We start from the raw sequence: 14,110 nt of genomic DNA on the forward strand, positions 1-14,110 counted from the left end.
ACGTTTTTAGGACAGCGATCTCTCAGTTTTTAGGAAGCAATCTCTCAGTAGGACAGTGATCTCTCAGTTTTTAGGACAGCGATCTCTCAGTTTTTAGGAAGCAATCTCTCAGTAGGACAGCGATCTCTCAGTTTTTAGGAAGCAATCTCTCAGTAGGGCAGCGATCTCTCAGTTTTTAGGAAGCAATCTCTCAGTAGGACAGCGATCTCTCAGTTTTTAGGACAGCGATCTCTCAGTTTTTAGGACAGCGATCTCTCAGTTTTTAGGAAGCAATCTCTCAGTAGGGCAGCGATCTCTCAGTTTTCAGGAAGAAATCTCTCAGTAGGGCAGCGATCTCTCAGTTTTTAGGAAGCAATCTCTCAGTAGGACAGTGATCTCTCAGTTTTTAGGAAGCAATCTCTCAGTAGGACAGTGATCTCTCAGTTTTTAGGAAGCAATCTCTCAGTAGGGCAGCGATCTTTCAGTTTTTAGGACAACAATCTCTCAGTTTTTTTTTCCTTCAGCCTGCTGGGTTCAATGAATAAAAAACCTGAATGTGTCTACCAGGCATTTGGTAGGGCACTGCTGTTTTTAGGCTTGTATGGATATACCAATGAATGCATTTATTTAGTGTGCTGTGATATAATGTGGTTTGATCATGGGCTAAAAAGAAGACTGTTGCGTATGAGGGACCAAGGTAAGATAATCTACCAATTTGACTTACCGTTCATGAGACAATCAACATGGGTCAGACCTTTCAACTTGCCTCACAGAAAGGAAAAGAGGAAATTACCAAATGTAAGATATTAGCATAGGAACACTAATAACTGGCTACATTAGCCTAAATATGTGTTCACGCCCCTAGCGGCCGGCGGAACTAGACAGCTAAGATACGACGGCGCAGGCCGTCGTATCTTAGCTACATTTAAGTGTATCTCAATTTGAGAATACACTTAAATGTACGACGGTGCAGATTCAGAGTTACGACGTCGTATCTACTGATACGCCGGCGTAAACCTCTCTGAATCTGGCTATCAGTTTTTAGGACAGTGATCTCTCAGTTTTTAGGACAGCGATCTCTCAGTTTTTAGGAAGCAATCTCTTAGTAGGACAGCGATTTCTCAGTTTTTAGGAAGCAATCTTTCAGTAGGGCAGCAATCTCTCAGTTTTTAGGAAGCAATCTCTCAGTAGGGCAGCGATCTCTCAGTTTTTAGGACAGCGATCTCTCAGTAGGACAGCGATCTCTACGTTTTTAGGACAGCGATCTCTCAGTTTTTAGGAAGCAATCTCTCAGTAGGACAGTGATCTCTCAGTTTTTAGGACAGCGATCTCTCAGTTTTTAGGAAGCAATCTCTCAGTAGGACAGCGATCTCTCAGTTTTTAGGACAGCGATCTCTCAGTTTTTAGGAAGCAATCTCTCAGTAGGGCAGCGATCTCTCAGTTTTTAGGAAGCAATCTCTCAGTAGGACTGCGATCTCTAAGTTTTTAGGACAGCGATCTCTCAGTTTTTAGGACAGCGATCTCTCAGTTTTTAGGAAGCAATCTCTCAGTAGGGCAGCGATCTCTCAGTTTTCAGAAAGAAATCTCTCAGTAGGGCAGCGATCTCTCAGTTTTTAGGAAGCAATCTCTCAGTAGGACAGTGATCTCTCAGTTTTTAGGAAGCAATCTCTCAGTAGGACAGTGATCTCTCAGTTTTTAGGAAGCAATCTCTCAGTAGGACAGTGATCTCTCAGTTTTTAGGAAGCAATCTCTCAGTAGGGCAGCGATCTTTCAGTTTTTAGGACAACAATCTCTCAGTAGGGCAGCGATCTCTCAGTTTTTAGGACAGCGATCTCTCAGTAGGACAGCGATCTCTTCGTTTTTAGGACAGCGATCTCTCAGTTTTTAGGAAGCAATCTCTCAGTAGGACAGTGATCTCTCAGTTTTTAGGACAGTGATCTCTCAGTTTTTAGGAAGCAATCTCTCAGTAGGGCAGCGATCTCTCAGTTTTCAGGAAGAAATCTCTCAGTAGGGCAGCGATCTCTCAGTTTTTAGGAAGCAATCTCTCAGTAGGACAGTGATCTCTCAGTTTTTAGGAAGCAATCTCTCAGTAGGACAGTGATCTCTCAGTTTTTAGGAAGCAATCTCTCAGTAGGGCAGCGATCTTTCAGTTTTTAGGACAACAATCTCTCAGTAGGGCAGCGATCTCTCAGTTTTTAGGACAGCGATCTCTTAGTAGGACAGCGATCTCTACGTTTTTAGGACAGCGATCTCTCAGTTTTTAGGAAGCAATCTCTCAGTAGGACAGTGATCTCTCAGTTTTTAGGACAGCGATCTCTCAGTTTTTAGGAAGCAATCTCTCAGTAGGACAGCGATCTCTCAGTTTTTAGGACAGCGATCTCTCAGTTTTTAGGAAGCAATCTCTCAGTAGGGCAGCGATCTCTCAGTTTTCAGGAAGAAATCTCTCAGTAGGGCAGCGATCTCTCAGTTTTTAGGAAGCAATCTCTCAGTAGGACAGTGATCTCTCAGTTTTTAGGAAGCAATCTCTCAGTAGGACAGTGATCTCTCAGTTTTTAGGAAGCAATCTCTCAGTAGGGCAGCGATCTTTCAGTTTTTAGGACAACAATCTCTCAGTTTTTTTTTCCTTCAGCCTGCTGGGTTCAATGAATAAAAAACCTGAATGTGTCTACCAGGCATTAGGGTAGAGCACTGCTGTTTTTAGGCTTGTATGGATATACCAATGAATGCATTTATTTAGTGTGCTGTGATATAATGTGGTTTGATCATGGGCTAAAAAGAAGACTGTTGCGTATGAGGGACCAAGGTAAGATAATCTACCAATTTGACTTACCGTTCATGAGACAATCAATATGGGTCAGACCTTTCAACTTGCCTCACAGAAAGGAAAAGAGGAAATTACCAAATGTAAGATATTAGCATAGGAACACTAATAACTGGCTACATTAGCCTAAATATGTGTTCACGCCCCTAGCGGCCGGCGGAACTAGACAGCTAAGATACGACAGCGCAGGCCGTCGTATCTTAGCTACATTTAAGTGTATCTCAATTTGAGAATACACTTAAATGTACGACGGTGCAGATTCAGAGTTACGACGTCGTATCTACTGATACGCCGGCATAAACCTCTCTGAATCTGGCTATCAGTTTTTAGGACAGTGATCTCTCAGTTTTTAGGACAGCGATCTCTCAGTTTTTATGAAGCAATCTCTTAGTAGGACAGCGATTTCTCAGTTTTTAGGAAGCAATCTTTCAGTAGGGCAGCAATCTCTCAGTTTTTAGGAAGCAATCTCTCAGTAGGGCAGCGATCTCTCAGTTTTTAGGACAGCGATCTCTCAGTAGGACAGCGATCTCTACGTTTTTAGGACAGCGATCTCTCAGTTTTTAGGAAGCAATCTCTCAGTAGGACAGTGATCTCTCAGTTTTTAGGACAGCGATCTCTCAGTTTTTAGGAAGCAATCTCTCAGTAGGACAGCGATCTCTCAGTTTTTAGGACAGCGATCTCTCAGTTTTTAGGAAGCAATCTCTCAGTAGGGCAGCGATCTCTCAGTTTTTAGGAAGCAATCTCTCAGTAGGACTGCGATCTCTAAGTTTTTAGGACAGCGATCTCTCAGTTTTTAGGACAGCGATCTCTCAGTTTTTAGGAAGCAATCTCTCAGTAGGGCAGCGATCTCTCAGTTTTCAGAAAGAAATCTCTCAGTAGGGCAGCGATCTCTCAGTTTTTAGGAAGCAATCTCTCAGTAGGACAGTGATCTCTCAGTTTTTAGGAAGCAATCTCTCAGTAGGACAGTGATCTCTCAGTTTTTAGGAAGCAATCTCTCAGTAGGACAGTGATCTCTCAGTTTTTAGGAAGCAATCTCTCAGTAGGGCAGCGATCTTTCAGTTTTTAGGACAACAATCTCTCAGTAGGGCAGCGATCTCTCAGTTTTTAGGACAGCGATCTCTCAGTAGGACAGCGATCTCTTCGTTTTTAGGACAGCGATCTCTCAGTTTTTAGGAAGCAATCTCTCAGTAGGACAGTGATCTCTCAGTTTTTAGGACAGCGATCTCTCAGTTTTTAGGAAGCAATCTCTCAGTAGGACAGCGATCTCTCAGTTTTTAGGAAGCAATCTCTCAGTAGGGCAGCGATCTCTCAGTTTTTAGGAAGCAATCTCTCAGTAGGACAGCGATCTCTCAGTTTTTAGGACAGCGATCTCTCAGTTTTTAGGACAGCGATCTCTCAGTTTTTAGGAAGCAATCTCTCAGTAGGGCAGCGATCTCTCAGTTTTCAGGAAGAAATCTCTCAGTAGGGCAGCGATCTCTCAGTTTTTAGGAAGCAATCTCTCAGTAGGACAGTGATCTCTCAGTTTTTAGGAAGCAATCTCTCAGTAGGACAGCGATCTCTCAGTTTTTAGGAAGCAATCTCTCAGTAGGGCAGCGATCTTTCAGTTTTTAGGACAACAATCTCTCAGTAGGGCAGCGATCTCTCAGTTTTTAGGACAGCGATCTCTCAGTAGGACAGCGATCTCTACGTTTTTAGGACAGCGATCTCTCAGTTTTTAGGAAGCAATCTCTCAGTAGGACAGTGATCTCTCAGTTTTTAGGACAGCGATCTCTCAGTTTTTAGGAAGCAATCTCTCAGTAGGACAGCGATCTCTCAGTTTTTAGGAAGCAATCTCTCAGTAGGGCAGCGATCTCTCAGTTTTTAGGAAGCAATCTCTCAGTAGGACAGCGATCTCTCAGTTTTTAGGACAGCGATCTCTCAGTTTTTAGGACAGCGATCTCTCAGTTTTTAGGAAGCAATCTCTCAGTAGGGCAGCGATCTCTCAGTTTTCAGGAAGAAATCTCTCAGTAGGGCAGCGATCTCTCAGTTTTTAGGAAGCAATCTCTCAGTAGGACAGTGATCTCTCAGTTTTTAGGAAGCAATCTCTCAGTAGGACAGTGATCTCTCAGTTTTTAGGAAGCAATCTCTCAGTAGGGCAGCGATCTTTCAGTTTTTAGGACAACAATCTCTCAGTTTTTTTTTCCTTCAGCCTGCTGGGTTCAATGAATAAAAAACCTGAATGTGTCTACCAGGCATTTGGTAGGGCACTGCTGTTTTTAGGCTTGTATGGATATACCAATGAATGCATTTATTTAGTGTGCTGTGATATAATGTGGTTTGATCATGGGCTAAAAAGAAGACTGTTGCGTATGAGGGACCAAGGTAAGATAATCTACCAATTTGACTTACCGTTCATGAGACAATCAACATGGGTCAGACCTTTCAACTTGCCTCACAGAAAGGAAAAGAGGAAATTACCAAATGTAAGATATTAGCATAGGAACACTAATAACTGGCTACATTAGCCTAAATATGTGTTCACGCCCCTAGCGGCCGGCGGAACTAGACAGCTAAGATACGACGGCGCAGGCCGTCGTATCTTAGCTACATTTAAGTGTATCTCAATTTGAGAATACACTTAAATGTACGACGGTGCAGATTCAGAGTTACGACGTCGTATCTACTGATACGCCGGCGTAAACCTCTCTGAATCTGGCTATCAGTTTTTAGGACAGTGATCTCTCAGTTTTTAGGACAGCGATCTCTCAGTTTTTAGGAAGCAATCTCTTAGTAGGACAGCGATTTCTCAGTTTTTAGGAAGCAATCTTTCAGTAGGGCAGCAATCTCTCAGTTTTTAGGAAGCAATCTCTCAGTAGGGCAGCGATCTCTCAGTTTTTAGGACAGCGATCTCTCAGTAGGACAGCGATCTCTACGTTTTTAGGACAGCGATCTCTCAGTTTTTAGGAAGCAATCTCTCAGTAGGACAGTGATCTCTCAGTTTTTAGGACAGCGATCTCTCAGTTTTTAGGAAGCAATCTCTCAGTAGGACAGCGATCTCTCAGTTTTTAGGACAGCGATCTCTCAGTTTTTAGGAAGCAATCTCTCAGTAGGGCAGCGATCTCTCAGTTTTTAGGAAGCAATCTCTCAGTAGGACTGCGATCTCTAAGTTTTTAGGACAGCGATCTCTCAGTTTTTAGGACAGCGATCTCTCAGTTTTTAGGAAGCAATCTCTCAGTAGGGCAGCGATCTCTCAGTTTTCAGAAAGAAATCTCTCAGTAGGGCAGCGATCTCTCAGTTTTTAGGAAGCAATCTCTCAGTAGGACAGTGATCTCTCAGTTTTTAGGAAGCAATCTCTCAGTAGGACAGTGATCTCTCAGTTTTTAGGAAGCAATCTCTCAGTAGGACAGTGATCTCTCAGTTTTTAGGAAGCAATCTCTCAGTAGGGCAGCGATCTTTCAGTTTTTAGGACAACAATCTCTCAGTAGGGCAGCGATCTCTCAGTTTTTAGGACAGCGATCTCTCAGTAGGACAGCGATCTCTTCGTTTTTAGGACAGCGATCTCTCAGTTTTTAGGAAGCAATCTCTCAGTAGGACAGTGATCTCTCAGTTTTTAGGACAGTGATCTCTCAGTTTTTAGGAAGCAATCTCTCAGTAGGGCAGCGATCTCTCAGTTTTCAGGAAGAAATCTCTCAGTAGGGCAGCGATCTCTCAGTTTTTAGGAAGCAATCTCTCAGTAGGACAGTGATCTCTCAGTTTTTAGGAAGCAATCTCTCAGTAGGACAGTGATCTCTCAGTTTTTAGGAAGCAATCTCTCAGTAGGGCAGCGATCTTTCAGTTTTTAGGACAACAATCTCTCAGTAGGGCAGCGATCTCTCAGTTTTTAGGACAGCGATCTCTTAGTAGGACAGCGATCTCTACGTTTTTAGGACAGCGATCTCTCAGTTTTTAGGAAGCAATCTCTCAGTAGGACAGTGATCTCTCAGTTTTTAGGACAGCGATCTCTCAGTTTTTAGGAAGCAATCTCTCAGTAGGACAGCGATCTCTCAGTTTTTAGGAAGCAATCTCTCAGTAGGGCAGCGATCTCTCAGTTTTTAGGAAGCAATCTCTCAGTAGGACAGCGATCTCTCAGTTTTTAGGACAGCGATCTCTCAGTTTTTAGGACAGCGATCTCTCAGTTTTTAGGAAGCAATCTCTCAGTAGGGCAGCGATCTCTCAGTTTTCAGGAAGAAATCTCTCAGTAGGGCAGCGATCTCTCAGTTTTTAGGAAGCAATCTCTCAGTAGGACAGTGATCTCTCAGTTTTTAGGAAGCAATCTCTCAGTAGGACAGTGATCTCTCAGTTTTTAGGAAGCAATCTCTCAGTAGGGCAGCGATCTTTCAGTTTTCAGGAAGAAATCTCTCAGTAGGGCAGCGATCTCTCAGTTTTTAGGAAGCAATCTCTCAGTAGGACAGTGATCTCTCAGTTTTTAGGAAGCAATCTCTCAGTAGGACAGCGATCTCTCAGTTTTTAGGACAGCGATCTCTCAGTTTTTAGGACAGCGATCTCTCAGTTTTTAGGACAGCGATCTCTCAGTTTTTAGGACAGTGATCTCTCATAGCCAGATTCAGAAAGACTGGCTTGACTTTGTGCAGGCGTAGCGTATCGCATATACGCTACACCGCTGTAAGTCAGAGAGGCAAGTGCTGTATTCACAAAGCACTTGCCTTCTAAGCTTCGGCAGCGTAGCGTAAATGGGCAGGCGTAAGCGCGCCTAATTCAAATGAGGAACAGGGGGGCATGTTTTATGTTAATGAATCGTGACCCGACGTGATTGAAGTTTTTAATGAACGGCGCATGCGCCGTCCGTGGACATATCCCAGTGTGCATTGCTCCAAAGTACGCCGCAAGGACTTATTGGTTTCGACGTGAACGTAAATTACGTCCAGCCCCATTCACGGACAACTTACGCAAACAACGTAAAATTTTCCAAATTTCGACGCGGGAACGACGTTCATACTTAACATTGGCTAGGCCAGCTTTTTGGTGGAATAAATTTACGCCTGAAAACGCCTTACGTAAACGGCGTATCTTTACTGCGACGGGCAAGCGTACGTTCGTGAATAGGCGTATCTCGCTGATTTACGCATTCTAGGCGTAAATCAGTGTTCACGCCCCTAGCGGCCGGCGGAACTAGACAGCTAAGATACGACGGCGCAGGCCGTCGTATCTTAGCTACATTTAAGTGTATCTCAATTTGAGAATACACTTAAATGTACGACGGTGCAGATTCAGAGTTACGACGTCGTATCTACTGATACGCCGGCGTAAACCTCTCTGAATCTGGCTATCAGTTTTTAGGACAGTGATCTCTCAGTTTTTAGGACAGTGATTTCTCAGTTTTTAGGACAGTGATCTCTCAGTTTTTAGGACAGCGATCTCTCAGTTTTTAGGAAGCAATCTCTTAGTAGGACAGCGATTTCTCAGTTTTTAGGAAGCAATCTCTCAGTAGGGCAGCAATCTCTCAGTTTTTAGGAAGCAATCTCTCAGTAGGGCAGCGATCTCTCAGTTTTTAGGACAGCGATCTCTCAGTAGGACAGCGATCTCTACGTTTTTAGGACAGCGATCTCTCAGTTTTTAGGAAGCAATCTCTCAGTAGGACAGTGATCTCTCAGTTTTTAGGACAGCGATCTCTCAGTTTTTAGGAAGCAATCTCTCAGTAGGACAGCGATCTCTCAGTTTTTAGGACAGCGATCTCTCAGTTTTTAGGAAGCAATCTCTCAGTAGGGCAGCGATCTCTCAGTTATTAGGAAGCAATCTCTCAGTAGGACAGCGATCTCTCAGTTTTTAGGAAGCAATCTCTCAGTAGGGCAGCGATCTTTCAGTTTTTAGGACAACAATCTCTCAGTAGGGCAGCGATCTCTCAGTTTTTAGGACAGCGATCTCTCAGTAGGACAGCGATCTCTCAGTTTTTAGGACAGCGATCTCTCAGTTTTTAGGAAGCAATCTCTCAGTAGGACAGCGATCTCTCAGTTTTTAGGAAGCAATCTCTCAGTAGGACAGCGATCTCTCAGTTTTTAGGACAGCGATCTCTCAGTTTTTAGGAAGCAATCTCTCAGTAGGGCAGCGATCTCTCAGTTTTTAGGAAGCAATCTCTCAGTAGGACAGCGATCTCTCAGTTTTTAGGAAGCAATCTCTCAGTAGGGCAGCGATCTTTCAGTTTTTAGGACAACAATCTCTCAGTAGGGCAGCGATCTCTCAGTTTTTAGGACAGCGATCTCTCAGTAGGACAGCGATCTCTACGTTTTTAGGACAGCGATCTCTCAGTTTTTAGGAAGCAATCTCTCAGTAGGACAGTGATCTCTCAGTTTTTAGGACAGCGATCTCTCAGTTTTTAGGAAGCAATCTCTCAGTAGGACAGCGATCTCTCAGTTTTTAGGAAGCAATCTCTCAGTAGGGCAGCGATCTCTCAGTTTTTAGGAAGCAATCTCTCAGTAGGACAGCGATCTCTCAGTTTTTAGGACAGCGATCTCTCAGTTTTTAGGACAGCGATCTCTCAGTTTTTAGGAAGCAATCTCTCAGTAGGACAGCGATCTCTCAGTTTTTAGGAAGCAATCTCTCAGTAGGGCAGCGATCTCTCAGTTTTCAGGAAGAAATCTCTCAGTAGGGCAGCGATCTCTCAGTTTTTAGGAAGCAATCTCTCAGTAGGACAGTGATCTCTCAGTTTTTAGGAAGCAATCTCTCAGTAGGACAGTGATCTCTTAGTTTTTAGGAAGCAATCTCTCAGTAGGGCAGCGATCTTTCAGTTTTTAGGACAACAATCTCTCAGTTTTTTTTTCCTTCAGCCTGCTGGGTTCAATGAATAAAAAACCTGAATGTGTCTACCAGGCATTTGGTAGAGCACTGCTGTTTTTAGGCTTGTATGGATATACCAATGAATGCATTTATTTAGTGTGCTGTGATATAATGTGGTTTGATCATGGGCTAAAAAGAAGACTGTTGCGTATGAGGGACCAAGGTAAGATAATCTACCAATTTGACTTACCGTTCATGAGACAATCAACATGGGTCAGACCTTTCAACTTGCCTCACAGAAAGGAAAAGAGGAAATTACCAAATGTAAGATATTAGCATAGGAACACTAATAACTGGCTACATTAGCCTAAATATGTGTTCACGCCCCTAGCGGCCGGCGGAACTAGACAGCTAAGATACGACAGCGCAGGCCGTCGTATCTTAGCTACATTTAAGTGTATCTCAATTTGAGAATACACTTAAATGTACGACGGTGCAGATTCAGAGTTACGACGTCGTATCTACTGATACGCCGGCGTAAACCTCTCTGAATCTGGCTATCAGTTTTTAGGACAGTGATCTCTCAGTTTTTAGGACAGCGATCTCTCAGTTTTTAGGAAGCAATCTCTTAGTAGGACAGCGATTTCTCAGTTTTTAGGAAGCAATCTTTCAGTAGGGCAGCAATCTCTCAGTTTTTAGGAAGCAATCTCTCAGTAGGGCAGCGATCTCTCAGTTTTTAGGACAGCGATCTCTCAGTAGGACAGCGATCTCTACGTTTTTAGGACAGCGATCTCTCAGTTTTTAGGAAGCAATCTCTCAGTAGGACAGTGATCTCTCAGTTTTTAGGACAGCGATCTCTCAGTTTTTAGGAAGCATTCTCTCAGTAGGACAGCGATCTCTCAGTTTTTAGGACAGCGATCTCTCAGTTTTTAGGAAGCAATCTCTCAGTAGGGCAGCGATCTCTCAGTTTTTAGGAAGCAATCTCTCAGTAGGACTGCGATCTCCAAGTTTTTAGGACAGCGATCTCTCAGTTTTTAGGACAGCGATCTCTCAGTTTTTAGGAAGCAATCTCTCAGTAGGGCAGCGATCTCTCAGTTTTCAGAAAGAAATCTCTCAGTAGGGCAGCGATCTCTCAGTTTTTAGGAAGCAATCTCTCAGTAGGACAGTGATCTCTCAGTTTTTAGGAAGCAATCTCTCAGTAGGACAGTGATCTCTCAGTTTTTAGGAAGCAATCTCTCAGTAGGACAGTGATCTCTCAGTTTTTAGGAAGCAATCTCTCAGTAGGGCAGCGATCTTTCAGTTTTTAGGACAACAATCTCTCAGTAGGGCAGCGATCTCTCAGTTTTTAGGACAGCGATCTCTCAGTAGGACAGCGATCTCTTCGTTTTTAGGACAGCGATCTCTCAGTTTTTAGGAAGCAATCTCTCAGTAGGACAGTGATCTCTCAGTTTTTAGGACAGTGATCTCTCAGTTTTTAGGACAGTGATCTCTCAGTTTTTAGGAAGCAATCTCTCAGTAGGGCAGCGATCTCTCAGTTTTTAGGAAGAAATCTCTCAGTAGGGCAGCGATCTCTCAGTTTTTAGGAAGCAATCTCTCAGTAGGACAGTGATCTCTCAGTTTTTAGGAAGCAATCTCTCAGTAGGACAGTGATCTCTCAGTTTTTAGGAAGCAATCTCTCAGTAGGGCAGCGATCTTTCAGTTTTTAGGACAACAATCTCTCAGTAGGGCAGCGATCTCTCAGTTTTTAGGACAGCGATCTCTCAGTAGGACAGCGATCTCTACGTTTTTAGGACAGCGATCTCTCAGTTTTTAGGAAGCAATCTCTCAGTAGGACAGCGATCTCTCAGTTTTTAGGACAGCGATCTCTCAGTTTTTAGGAAGCAATCTCTCAGTAGGACAGCGATCTCTCAGTTTTTAGGAAGCAATCTCTCAGTAGGGCAGCGATCTCTCAGTTTTTAGGAAGCAATCTCTCAGTAGGACAGCGATCTCTCAGTTTTTAGGGACAGCGATCTCTCAGTTTTTAGGACAGCGATCTCTCAGTTTTTAGGAAGCAATCTCTCAGTAGGGCAGCGATCTCTCAGTTTTCAGGAAGAAATCTCTCAGTAGGGCAGCGATCTCTCAGTTTTTAGGAAGCAATCTCTCAGTAGGACAGTGATCTCTCAGTTTTTAGGAAGCAATCTCTCAGTAGGGCAGCGATCTTTCAGTTTTTAGGACAACAATCTCTCAGTTTTTTTTTCCTTCAGCCTGCTGGGTTCAATGAATAAAAAACCTGAATGTGTCTACCAGGCATTTGGTAGGGCACTGCTGTTTTTAGGCTTGTATGGATATACCAATGAATGCATTTATTTAGTGTGCTGTGATATAATGTGGTTTGATCATGGGCTAAAAAGAAGACTGTTGCGTATGAGGGACCAAGGTAAGATAATCTACCAATTTGACTTACCGTTCATGAGACAATCAACATGGGTCAGACCTTTCAACTTGCCTCACAGAAAGGAAAAGAGGAAATTACCAAATGTAAGATATTAGCATAGGAACACTAATAACTGGCTACATTAGCCTAAATATGTGTTCACGCCCCTAGCGGCCGGCGGAACTAGACAGCTAAGATACGACGGCGCAGGCCGTCGTATCTTAGCTACATTTAAGTGTATCTCAATTTGAGAATACACTTAAATGTACGACGGTGCAGATTCAGAGTTACGACGTCGTATCTACTGATACGCCGGCGTAAACCTCTCTGAATCTGGCTATCAGTTTTTAGGACAGTGATCTCTCAGTTTTTAGGACAGCGATCTCTCAGTTTTTAGGAAGCAATCTCTTAGTAGGACAGCGATTTCTCAGTTTTTAGGAAGCAATCTTTCAGTAGGGCAGCAATCTCTCAGTTTTTAGGAAGCAATCTCTCAGTAGGGCAGCGATCTCTCAGTTTTTAGGACAGCGATCTCTCAGTAGGACAGCGATCTCTACGTTTTTAGGACAGCGATCTCTCAGTTTTTAGGAAGCAATCTCTCAGTAGGACAGTGATCTCTCAGTTTTTAGGACAGCGATCTCTCAGTTTTTAGGAAGCAATCTCTCAGTAGGGCAGCGATCTCTCAGTTTTTAGGACAGCGATCTCTCAGTTTTTAGGAAGCAATCTCTCAGTAGGGCAGCGATCTCTCAGTTTTTAGGAAGCAATCTCTCAGTAGGACAGCGATCTCTAAGTTTTTAGGACAGCGATCTCTCAGTTTTTAGGACAGCGATCTCTCAGTTTTTAGGAAGCAATCTCTCAGTAGGGCAGCGATCTCTCAGTTTTCAGAAAGAAATCTCTCAGTAGGGCAGCGATCTCTCAGTTTTTAGGAAGCAATCTCTCAGTAGGACAGTGATCTCTCAGTTTTTAGGAAGCAATCTCTCAGTAGGACAGTGATCTCTCAGTTTTTAGGAAGCAATCTCTCAGTAGGACAGTGATCTCTCAGTTTTTAGGAAGCAATCTCTCAGTAGGGCAGCGATCTTTCAGTTTTTAGGACAACAATCTCTCAGTAGGGCAGCGATCTCTCAGTTTTTAGGACAGCGATCTCTCAGTAGGACAGCGATCTCTTCGTTTTTAGGACAGCGATCTCTCAGTTTTAGGAAGCAATCTCTCAGTAGGACAGTGATCTCTCAGTTTTTAGGACAGTGATCTCTCAGTTTTCAGAAAGAAATCTCTCAGTAGGGCAGCGATCTCTCAGTTTTTAGGAAGCAATCTCTCAGTAGGGCAGCGATCTCTCAGTTTTTAGGAAGCAATCTCTCAGTAGGACAGTGATCTCTCAGTTTTTAGGAAGCAATCTCTCAGTAGGACAGTGATCTCTCAGTTTTTAGGAAGCAATCTCTCAGTAGGGCAGCGATCTTTCAGTTTTTAGGACAACAATCTCTCAGTAGGGCAGCGATCTCTCAGTTTTTAGGACAGCGATCTCTTAGTAGGACAGCGATCACTACGTTTTTAGGACAGCGATCTCTCAGTTTTTAGGAAGCAATCTCTCAGTAGGACAGTGATCTCTCAGTTTTTAGGACAGCGATCTCTCAGTTTTTAGGAAGCAATCTCTCAGTAGACAGCGATCTCTCAGTTTTTAGGAAGCAATCTCTCAGTAGGGCAGCGATCTCTCAGTTTTTAGGAAGCAATCTCTCAGTAGGACAGCGATCTCTCAGTTTTTAGGACAGCGATCTCTCAGTTTTTAGGACAGCGATCTCTCAGTTTTTTAGGAAGCAATCTCTCAGTAGGGCAGCGATCTCTCAGTTTTCAGGAAGAAATCTCTCAGTAGGGCAGCGATCTCTCAGTTTTTAGGAAAGCAATCTCTCAGTAGGTACAGTGATCTCTCAGTTTTTAGGAAGCAATCTCTCAGTAGGACAGTGATCTCTCAGTTTTTAGGAAGCAATCTCTCAGTAGGGCAGCGATCTTTCAGTTTTTAGGAAGCAATCTCTCAGTAGGGCAGCGATCTCTCAGTTTTTAGGAAGCAATCTCTCAGTAGGACAGTGATCTCTCAGTTTTAGGAAGCAATCTCTCAGTAGGACAGCGATCTCTCAGTTTTTAGGACAGCGATCTCTCAG

The sequence above is a fragment of the Rana temporaria genome, chromosome 10 (assembly GCF_905171775.1).
Source record: "Rana temporaria chromosome 10, aRanTem1.1, whole genome shotgun sequence".
In the NCBI taxonomy this organism is placed as follows: domain Eukaryota; kingdom Metazoa; phylum Chordata; class Amphibia; order Anura; family Ranidae; genus Rana; species Rana temporaria.